This window comes from Mastomys coucha, unplaced genomic scaffold (assembly GCF_008632895.1).
Source record: "Mastomys coucha isolate ucsf_1 unplaced genomic scaffold, UCSF_Mcou_1 pScaffold12, whole genome shotgun sequence".
NCBI lineage: Eukaryota > Metazoa > Chordata > Mammalia > Rodentia > Muridae > Mastomys > Mastomys coucha.
The window spans coordinates 20,720,307-20,729,954 of record NW_022196894.1 but is presented as its reverse complement, the minus strand read 5'-3'; the positions used below and the strand labels follow the sequence as shown (position 1 = coordinate 20,729,954).

Sequence of the window (9,648 nt, the reverse complement as noted above, 5' to 3'; positions counted from 1 at the left end):
GCAAAGGGACCTGTGCCAAACACAGCATCTGAACTCAAGCCCTAGAAACTTCATGGAAGATTAAGCTGTCCTGTCTCCACACTCCCACGTTGTCCTCTGACCTCCACACATGAATTCTGGTGAGCACATACCTACACAAAACCAACAAATAAATCTAAAACCTATTTGTTTTAAAGCATATGTAACAGAGACTTAAACCATGGTCCTCTGCAGATCAATAACCAGACTGGATCAATGAAATAAGAGGATGTTGAAGAAGCAGAGGAACCAAGTGGATGGTGGAACAAAATCAGGTTGGGAGTTGGAATAAGTAAGCCTTGGAGTTCCTGGTACAGCTCTTCACATGATCCAGTGCTTAAGTCGGATGGCTATGAAGGTTTGGGGAGGCAGGAGACTGAATGACCAGTGCCTGTGGGCAGGCACTATTCCGTGTGTCTCCAAACCTTGTGTCAGGTTTTAATAGGATGACCCCTCAGGGCTGACACAGGCTCTCACTTCATTCACCAACAGAAAGTCTTGTATGGGGCCTATGTTAGATAACCTAGATATGTTTGTTACTGTCCAGCAAGCTTACACTTTTCTCCCACCCTATACTTTTTTTTTCTCTTTCTGTCCTGGGAGTAGGGACAGCTCTGTTGTGAGGTCTGCTTAAATCCAACATAAATCCAACATAACTCACCCACCATGTCAATGCAGAAGACAAAAACGTATTGTAATCAAGCTGCTACTGATCCGTCAGGGTCTAGTAATAGACTCGGGAGCTGAACTTGAACAGCGAGCCAGAATATTATAGAATGTTGAGCTGAGCTACAACCTTGAAGGGACATTGTACAGCCTCTTTAAAGGATGAGAACACAAAGCTAGGGAGAGCTGGGTGGGCTATCTTGACATAAGGGGTTGAGCAAGGGAGTTTTCACCAATCAGGTTAGAAGTAAAGTTCCTGGGCCTGGGAATATGAACTTCGTTTGACCCTGCCAGGAAGATGGAGAAGTTGTTCTTGAGATGTCCAGACTCAGACAACGGATTCTTTATTATTGAAGCTGCTCAGCTATTGGGAAGTCTCCAGCTCCCCTAGGCCCTGGGACCTTGAATTTAGTTTCTCCTTATGATTAAATGGAGTCTGAAAACAAAATGGTAGTACTTAGAGTACGTTTCTTTTGCTTGTTTCCAACAGCTCTTGCTATGCATAGGAAGCCACTGCAAGGACAGAGCAATGTTTATGTTGTTTAGCTGCAATGAGGAAACTCATTTAAACAAGTGCCAATGATACGAGGCGTAAGCTGGAACCTGCACATCTTGGAGCAGAGCACATGGTCTGAGCTGCCAGTGCTACATGGCCATCCTAACTTGCTTCCTGTTGTTCGCCACCTGTGTGAGGGCTGCCACACCTTCGGTGGGGCCAAATGACCCTTGCACAGGGGTCACCTAAGACCATTAGAAAGCACAGATATTTACATTAGGATTCATAAACGTAGCAACAATTCACTTATGAATTAATAAAAAAATAGTATTATGCTGGGGGGGGTTGTTATGCCCAGTTCTCAGGAACCGCAGGAGGCCTCCAGGAATTGCAATGCAAGAACAAAGAGAGTCTTTATTATACGAATCTGACCCGGATCTCAAGCCTTTCCTGTTCTGCAGGTTAAAAAAGTGATTCATGTCCAGGGGCTTTATACATATATATATATACATATACATATATATATGTGTGTGTGTGTATACACACACATATACACACATATTTGCATGCATATACACATACATAATTAAGTACATGAGTATAATTATATATATCATATATATAATTAAGTATATATATATATATATAATATATATGAGTGTGCATTAGCTGGGATTCTCAAGCTTTGGTGATACACATTTGGGGAGAGGGTAAAGGAGCGCTGTCCTTCAAACCTGATAACATTTGTTCAGACAGTGGGGCAGAACCACGCAGCTGGAACGGAGCCTTCCTGACCTGGGAAGAAGTAACTCATTTGTTATCAGAAGCTGGTGTATTTTACAAACTGGTCACAGGTGTCTGGGAACACTTAATTGTCTCTTCTCCACAGTCCAAGAGTGACCTTTTATCACTTCAAGGATATTGGCTCCTGCTTCCTTCAAGGGCAGGCGCCATCCTGACTGGAGAAATGCTGGTTGATTAGGTGACTCGGAGGCTAGGGTAGGCTGTGTTTGTCTGCGCCCAAGGCTAGCATCTTCCTGGGGGCGGGGTTGGGGGTGAGGTGGGGAAGGGAGCGCTGGTCTCTTCAGCTCTGCTCAGAGACTGTGGGCCAAGGATTAATGCAGAGACACGGCAGGATAACTCAAGTCTCTTCAGGGTCACTACAACATAAGAAACTGTATCAAAGGTTTGCAGCATTTGGAAGGATGAGAACCACTGGCTTACATAAAACATGGACCAAAAGCAACTTAGGAAAAAAGTTTATTTCAGCTTACAGCTCTTAGCTCCTCACTGAGGGAAGTCAGGGCAGGAACTCAAGGCAGGAGCCAGGAGTCAGGAATCAAGCAGGGGACACGGAGGGGGAGGGGTACGGCTAACTAGCTTGCTCCTCATGGTTTGCTCAGCCTTTCTTATACAACCTAGGACCACCTGCCCGGGGCTTCCCACCAGACTCTCCCACACCAATCACTAATCAAGAAGTGCTCCCACAGATTCGCCTACAGGCCAGTGTAATGGAGCCTTTTCTCAATGTTCCCTCTTCCCAGGTGCTCCTACTTGATTCGAATGGAAAAACACACACAAAAAATACGCTTGGCACTGCTGTCATGTGCCTTAATCGCGGTGGGGGGGGGGGGCAGGCGGATTTCTGTTAATAGGAGACCAGCCTGGACCACAGAGCTAGTGCCAGGACAGGCGGAGCTGCAAAGAAACATTGTCTTGAAAACCAAAACCAAACCTGAGCAAAAAGTGTAACTTGGCTTGTCCTCTGAACCTTGTGAAGACACCAATTGGAAAAGCATTTCAGGCCCTTCCCACTGGAGGCGGGGCTCGGAAGGACTGGAAGCAGGGTTGTCCTGTCACTCTTCCAAATTTGTAATGAGACAATCTAGATTCTGAGTATTGCTTGACCTGCCTCACAGGTGACAGAGGAAAGGAGGAAGGTATGGGTGCTGGAGGCAGCTAGGAAGGAATGTTAAATGTGTGCTCTGTACTATCTTTAATGGCGCCATTTGGATGCTTGCTACAACCAGGTCCTGAGATGTGTCTTTTTCTTTATTGTTGTTGATTTTCTTTGTTTGATTTTGAGACAGGGTCTCATGTAGCCCAGGCTGTCTTTGAACTGGCTGAGTAGCCAAGGATGCCTTTGAAGCTCTGATCCAGTGATGGTGGTACAGGTATAGACTGAGGGATCATGCACGAGCCAGGGATCAAACACAGAGTTAATTTCATGCTGGATAAGCACTCTACCAACAGAGCTACATCCCCTGATCTGGCCTATACTCTAATCTATCTCCAATTTAAGGTAGTTATTAAGAATATATAAATATGCCAGGCAGTAGTGGTACACACCTTTAATCCCAGTACTCTGGAGGCAGAGGCAGGTGGATATATGTGAGTTAGGAATAAACTCTCTCTCTCTCTCTGTCTCTGTCTCTCTCTCTCTCTCTCTCTCTGTCTCTGTCTCTCTCTCTCTCTCTCTATCTCTCTCTCTCTCTGTGTGTGTGTGTGTGTGTGTGTGTGTGCACCAATAAAATCCAGAAAAAGGCTGTGAGATGGTTCAGCCCAAAAAGCTCCTGCTGCCAACCCTGATAACCTGAGTTCAATCCTGTGGACCCACATTGTGGAAGCAGAGAACTGACTCGCACAAGTTGTCCTTGGAACTCCATCAGTGGGCTGGGGTATACAACCACATATATCTCTGTGCACATATGTGTGCAGTTGCCCCCCCCCCCACAAACACATCCTTGTCCTCCTTTTCCTCTCTCTTCTCCTCCTCTTCCTTTTTCTTGTTTTCTTTGCATAGGCCTGGCTATCCTGGAACTCATTCTATAGACCAGGCCAGCCTCAAACTCACAGAAATCTACCTGCCTCTGCCTTTACAGAGCTGCACCATGACATCCCAGCTAAAACAACTTTTATTTACTTTATGAATATTAGTACCTTCATTCTAAACGACCAGCCAAAAGCCACCTCTGACAGAGCAGGACCCCTCCTCCTCCTGTGTGGAAGGAGAAGGACTCCGTCTCCCTTGTTCAAAAAACTAACAGTCAAGTCAGTCAAGTCGTCTCCCGATACCCCAGGTACAGCATCCAGGGCTCCCGACAGCAGCTGCTTCCCGACGTCTCAGGTACACCATCCGAGACTTCCCGACACCCCAGGCACAACATCCGGGGCTTCCCCAGGCACAGCATCCAGGGTTTCCGATAGCAGCTGCCCGCAGCCGCTGGGCCCAAAACCAAAACCAAAACCACAAAACACAAAACACAAAACCACAAACGCAGCACAGCGGCACCGCACACCTCAGACACACACCACACTCATACAAACATACCTCCAAGGGGTCTTCGGGGTTCCTGGGTGTCACGTGATTCCCGGCCCATGCACCACATGAAAGACCCCTGGGGGAGACCCCCACTCAAATCTCGGGAGGACGTACACCCAAGGAATCACGAGAGACCACATCTTGATGTAATTACAAGAGGTATATCTTCATTTCAGGACGCCCTGGTTCGGCACCACAGTTATCTCACGCAGGAGATAATGGAGCCGACCACGAGGCTTGAAAGTTAGGGGTTTTTATAGAGAAAAGGTCTGAGGGAACAAAGAGATCAGTGTGGTCATACATGATGGGCTAGTTCAAATATTAACTATTACGTGTAGAACAGAGTGGAAAATTCCTAAGGTTGGTGTTAATCTGAGTCAACAGAGCATCTGACCTTAAACCATATCTGAGAGGACCAGATGGTCCATTACTTAGTGTCTGCCAGGCACGTCTTTGCAGGCCTGGGCCTTGGACATGTCCTCGTTTGCCTAGACATGTTTTCCTCTATGTTTATAGTTTTATGTCTTCTTGACCTGCCAGCTCTTATGATATCTAACAACTTGTTTGCTCTTTCCCAGGCCTATGTGGCCAGTTTGTGATGGATTCTCAGGCCCATAACTTTTCTTCCTAGTCAGCACAGGTTTAAAGCTTTAATTTCTCCTTACATGTTCAGAGCTCATCATGGCTAGGAGAGGATGTCAGATCCTCTGACACTGTAATTACACACTGTTTTGAAGTACAGTATAATCACAGAGTCATTCAGTGCTAACTATCAAACCTTGGCTTTCTGGGAGAGCAGCCAGTCTCTTCATTGCTGGACCAACTCTCCAGTCCACACCCCTTATTCAGTACACACCTCCCCTGAGCAGCTGAAGTGGGAATTTCTGGTTCCATTGGAGACTCAGTTGTGGCCTGTGATGTTGTTGTGAAAACTGTCTTGTGAGAGAATGTTTTGCTGAAGCAGACATGAGAGAGGATGTTTTGCTGAAGCAGACATGAGAGAGGACGTTTTGCTGAGAACAGACGTGTTGTTTTTCTGGACGCTGCCTGGTAAAAGGGCATGGGATGTTTAACTGGAGCAGACGCTTGACAGAACACGTGATGTTTGGAAAGAGTATAAGTGTAACCCAACAGACAGTGGACAATCCTCAGACTCCAGCCAATCTGTGGAGCCTAGAGGTTTCCTCTGAATCAAACAGCTGCTGACTCTTGTTTGGTGATTGCTAGTAGACTGGATTGTTGACAATGATGATTGGACTCACCCTCACAGAACTATTTGTAAACAGGTCCTCAACCACCTTTTCCTATTAACTTTTCTTTTCCCCTACCTCTGGATGGTTGTGGGCTAGAAGGGAGGTTGAAACGTTAAAGAACCATAATTTAAGTAGGTTTTGGAAAATCTAAGCCTACAGAGATGCCCTGTTATCAAAAACTAAACAACAAACAAAACTGGCTATGAGCTGCAAAGGAAGTTTTAGTATAAACGTGGGAATGACCGGGCGGTGGTGGCGCACGCCTTTAATCCCAGCACTTGGGAGGCAGAGGCAGGAGGATTTCTGAGTTCGAGGCCAGCCTGAACTACAGAGTGAGTTCCAGGACAGCCAGAGCTATACAGAGAAACCCTGTCTCGAAAAACCAAAAAAAAAAAAAAAAAAAAAAATTCAAATGTTCAAGAAATATCATCTATGTTCCAATTAATTCCCACTACTTGTAGGCACTCTGCTGCACTAAGAGGCAATTAACCCTAGTCCTTCCTGGAGTCCCTTCAGCCTGCCTCTCCCCACAGATTTGTACTACTGTCCTAGAATCTCACACAGTGCCGAGTTTGGGTGGACACAGAGGACCACTGGTCTGAACACCTCTCTGTGAGGCTACTTTAACTGCCACTTCTATGTCCAACTAAGGATGAAGGAGTCCCCAGAAGATCACCCAGGGACAGGAGTGCCACCCGGCTGTGCCCTCCAGGGATCTGTGCCCAGGCTGTTTCCAGAAGGGAGGGCAGAGCTCTGTGTCTCAGGAACCCCACTCCCTGCTGTTCTCCTCTTTTCCACAAGATGGCTCTTCTCCAGTCTCAGATGAGTTTGCCTTATTTATTTTTAGTGCTAAATAACTCTTTTCTTTTTTTTTTCCAGATGTTTCCTTTTATAAAAATTTTTAAAGGCTTTAAATGCACACACACCAATGTGCATAAACGTGGACCATTTTGGAGAACCCTAAGAAGCAGATAACAGTGGTGCCTGGGAAACTGCCGAGGTGGGAGGGGACAGAAGCACGCTTCCCATGGCACGCAGTCCCTTTTTACCCAATGTTTATTACCCAATAATAAACAAATACAACTTAGGAAGAAAAACACACTGATATCCCCTACTTGGTGTTACATACACTACACACATGGGAACACTAACAGTCTTACACACATTGTGTGTGTGGAAACGCTGACATCCATGTTACACACATGCGAACACTAACTTGTTCCTCCAGGTCAGCTGAAAGTCCTGTGAGAGGCAACTGGTCTGGGCACTTTTTTCTGATTGCCCTTTCAAATGGCCTTGGGAAGCTGACCCTGGCTACCTAAATGATGTGGCCAAAAAAGCAGCAATGTAGACTGTGGCTCACTACAAAAAGGAGGAACGCACACACCCTTGCCCACCCCGAGAGCTAAATGCCTGGAGGGAACCAAGATTCTGCAGCCAACCTCCTCAGGTCCTGAACTAATCTTGTGGAGACCAAGTGCTTCCTTCATGGTGAGCATGTTGGAGCTAGTGGGTGTGTCCTCCTGACAAGGTTGGCTATGCCTACTGCTGCACTGTTTATGCCCATTACAAATACAGCCAAGTAACCTTGGTGCCACATGGATCTATCTGCAGCATCTGCTGAGTTGAAATCAATGGACTCTCCAGCCTGCTCTGGTGGCCCTCAGTCGACCACCAACCCAAGGCTTGCACACTTGGCCTGTTCACAGTACAGTCAGAATAACAAAGGAGATCATTAGGAAACGCGGGAATATAAATACAATCCTTCAAAACCCAGTGCTATGCCTTTAATCCCAGCAGTTATGAGGCAGAGACAAGAGGATTCCTGTAAATTCCAGGTCAGCCTGGTCTACATAGTGATTGCAGGACAGCCAGAGCTGTACAGAGACCTGCAGCGCTGGCAGGGAGCTTTTCTGTGTTATGGTTCCCCAGAGGCAAATCTCACAGCTTGCAGCCCAGGCAGTGATGGACTACCCGTGCAGTAAGGCTGGTGGGACAGTCACACTAGCACTGGCAAATACCGTAACTAGGAAAAGTGCTTCAAAAACAGTCTTGGTGTAGCACATATACCTTTAATACTATCATCTGGGAGATGTGGATCGCTGTGGGTTTGAGACAAGCCTGATCTACATAACTTCAGAACAGCCGCAGCTACACTGAAGAACCTTGTCTCAAAAAACAAAACAAAGCACAAAAACAAAAACAAAAAACCAAACCAAAACAACCAGACTTGGCAGAATTCTGCCTAGTAACTTCATGAGCCTAAGGAGTCTCAGATGAACTGGCTCAGACCACATCTTGCTTAACCCTATTCCACCCTGCCCAACATAAACACCCAATGCTTTAGAGACAGACTTCACTTGAAATGCTTTAAATAAAAATATATGCTGTCTCGTGAACACATGGAGGAACCACTGTGAAAAACGAACAAGCTCAGATAGACAGCAGATACTTTTCACACACTTCTGTGTGACATTTCAAGGAAGCAAGCACAGTGATGCCCACTAACGTGTGTCACTCTCAGTAACTGAGATTAAAAAGGAGGTTTAGTAGTAATATGAAAAGTGTGGGTTTTTCCAAAATTAAAAATGGCACTATTGGAGTTGTTACAAGTCTGACTTTGCAGCTGGTGACAGACCCAAACCATGCCCAGAACAAGCACCGGCTGATGCCGCTTGGCGGTTCTTGGTCTGTATGGATCCAGAGCTACATCAGAGGATACCTGAGTGCTGTAACTAGCCTTTCTGGCTCAATGGTATGTGTAGAATATCCTGACTTCAACAAGAATCCCAGGAAGCACGCAAAAGCAAACATTCCAAAAAATAAAAAAACAAGAATCTGTGGATTTGTGTGCAATCCGCTCTCTCTTTTTTTTTTGTAATTTCTTTTTAAAAAACAATTTATTTTTATTTTATGTATATTGGTAATTTGACTATGTCTCTGAGAGGGTGTTGATCCCCTGGGACAGGAGTTAAAGGCAGTTAAGAGCTGCCATGCGGGCGCTGGAATTGAACCCAAGTCCATCTGGTAGAGCAGTCAGTGCTCTTAACCGCTGAGCTCCAAACCTGCAATCCGCCTTTTACCCCATCTGAATCCTTTTTGTAAAGACTTGTAGCTGCACTTTCCCCTCAGCTGAAAGGGTGGAGAACAATAGCCACAACTTTGTTACAGACTAAAATCCAACAGGTGATCCCAATTCCACCTGCTACTTGAGTGGGAAAGGCTACTAGGCGGTCCAGGGGGTGATCCCCTTGCTGGGCACCACAGCCACAGGGATAGATACTTCCAAATGAGTGAGCTCATCAGCGCTGCTTGCAGTATGTAGAAAGCAACCCTTTCAAACCACTTGATCTTGGCCAGCTGAGCTGTCCGTGCCTTCACGTGAGTTTTGAGATCTTCCTTTCTAGCCTGGCCTTATCTGGCAAACTCGTCCATCATGTTGACAGTGGACAGCTCTTGCTTCCTGTCCTGGATCTCTGCTCTCATCTGTGACTCCTGCTGGGCACCCTTCTAGAAATAAAGGAGGACAGGGATGGCAAGAGGATGCACAGCCCGTTGCACCGGAACACCGAAGCTCAGCACCAGCAACCACGCCCAGGGGTCCACCTCAGACCTGCTCATCAAGGATCCCAGGCACATACACCGCTACTGTAGCGCCATGGTGACGGCACCTCCACCAGCAACTCTTTGCTTGCACTTTAATCTTCCTCTCCCTTCTTTATAAATCTGAACTCAAGCATCTGGAGCCAGGTTAATATACTTTGAGATTTTCTCTACCTTCCGCCCACAATGGTCATTAGTACTCTACTGGATAATCAGCACAGCACACATACTGGCCAGTTCCAGCAGCCACGTAGAACATTAGCCAACCAGAATTAACCAGGTGACCATTC

At 46.3% G+C, this 9,648-nt stretch overlaps 1 pseudogene; it reads right to left on the bottom strand.

Moving 5' to 3' along the window:
- Nucleotides 1–8,883: 8,883 nt before the first annotated feature.
- LOC116086344 lies at nucleotides 8,884–9,376 on the bottom strand (annotated as a pseudogene).
- Nucleotides 9,377–9,648: the final 272 nt, after the last annotated feature.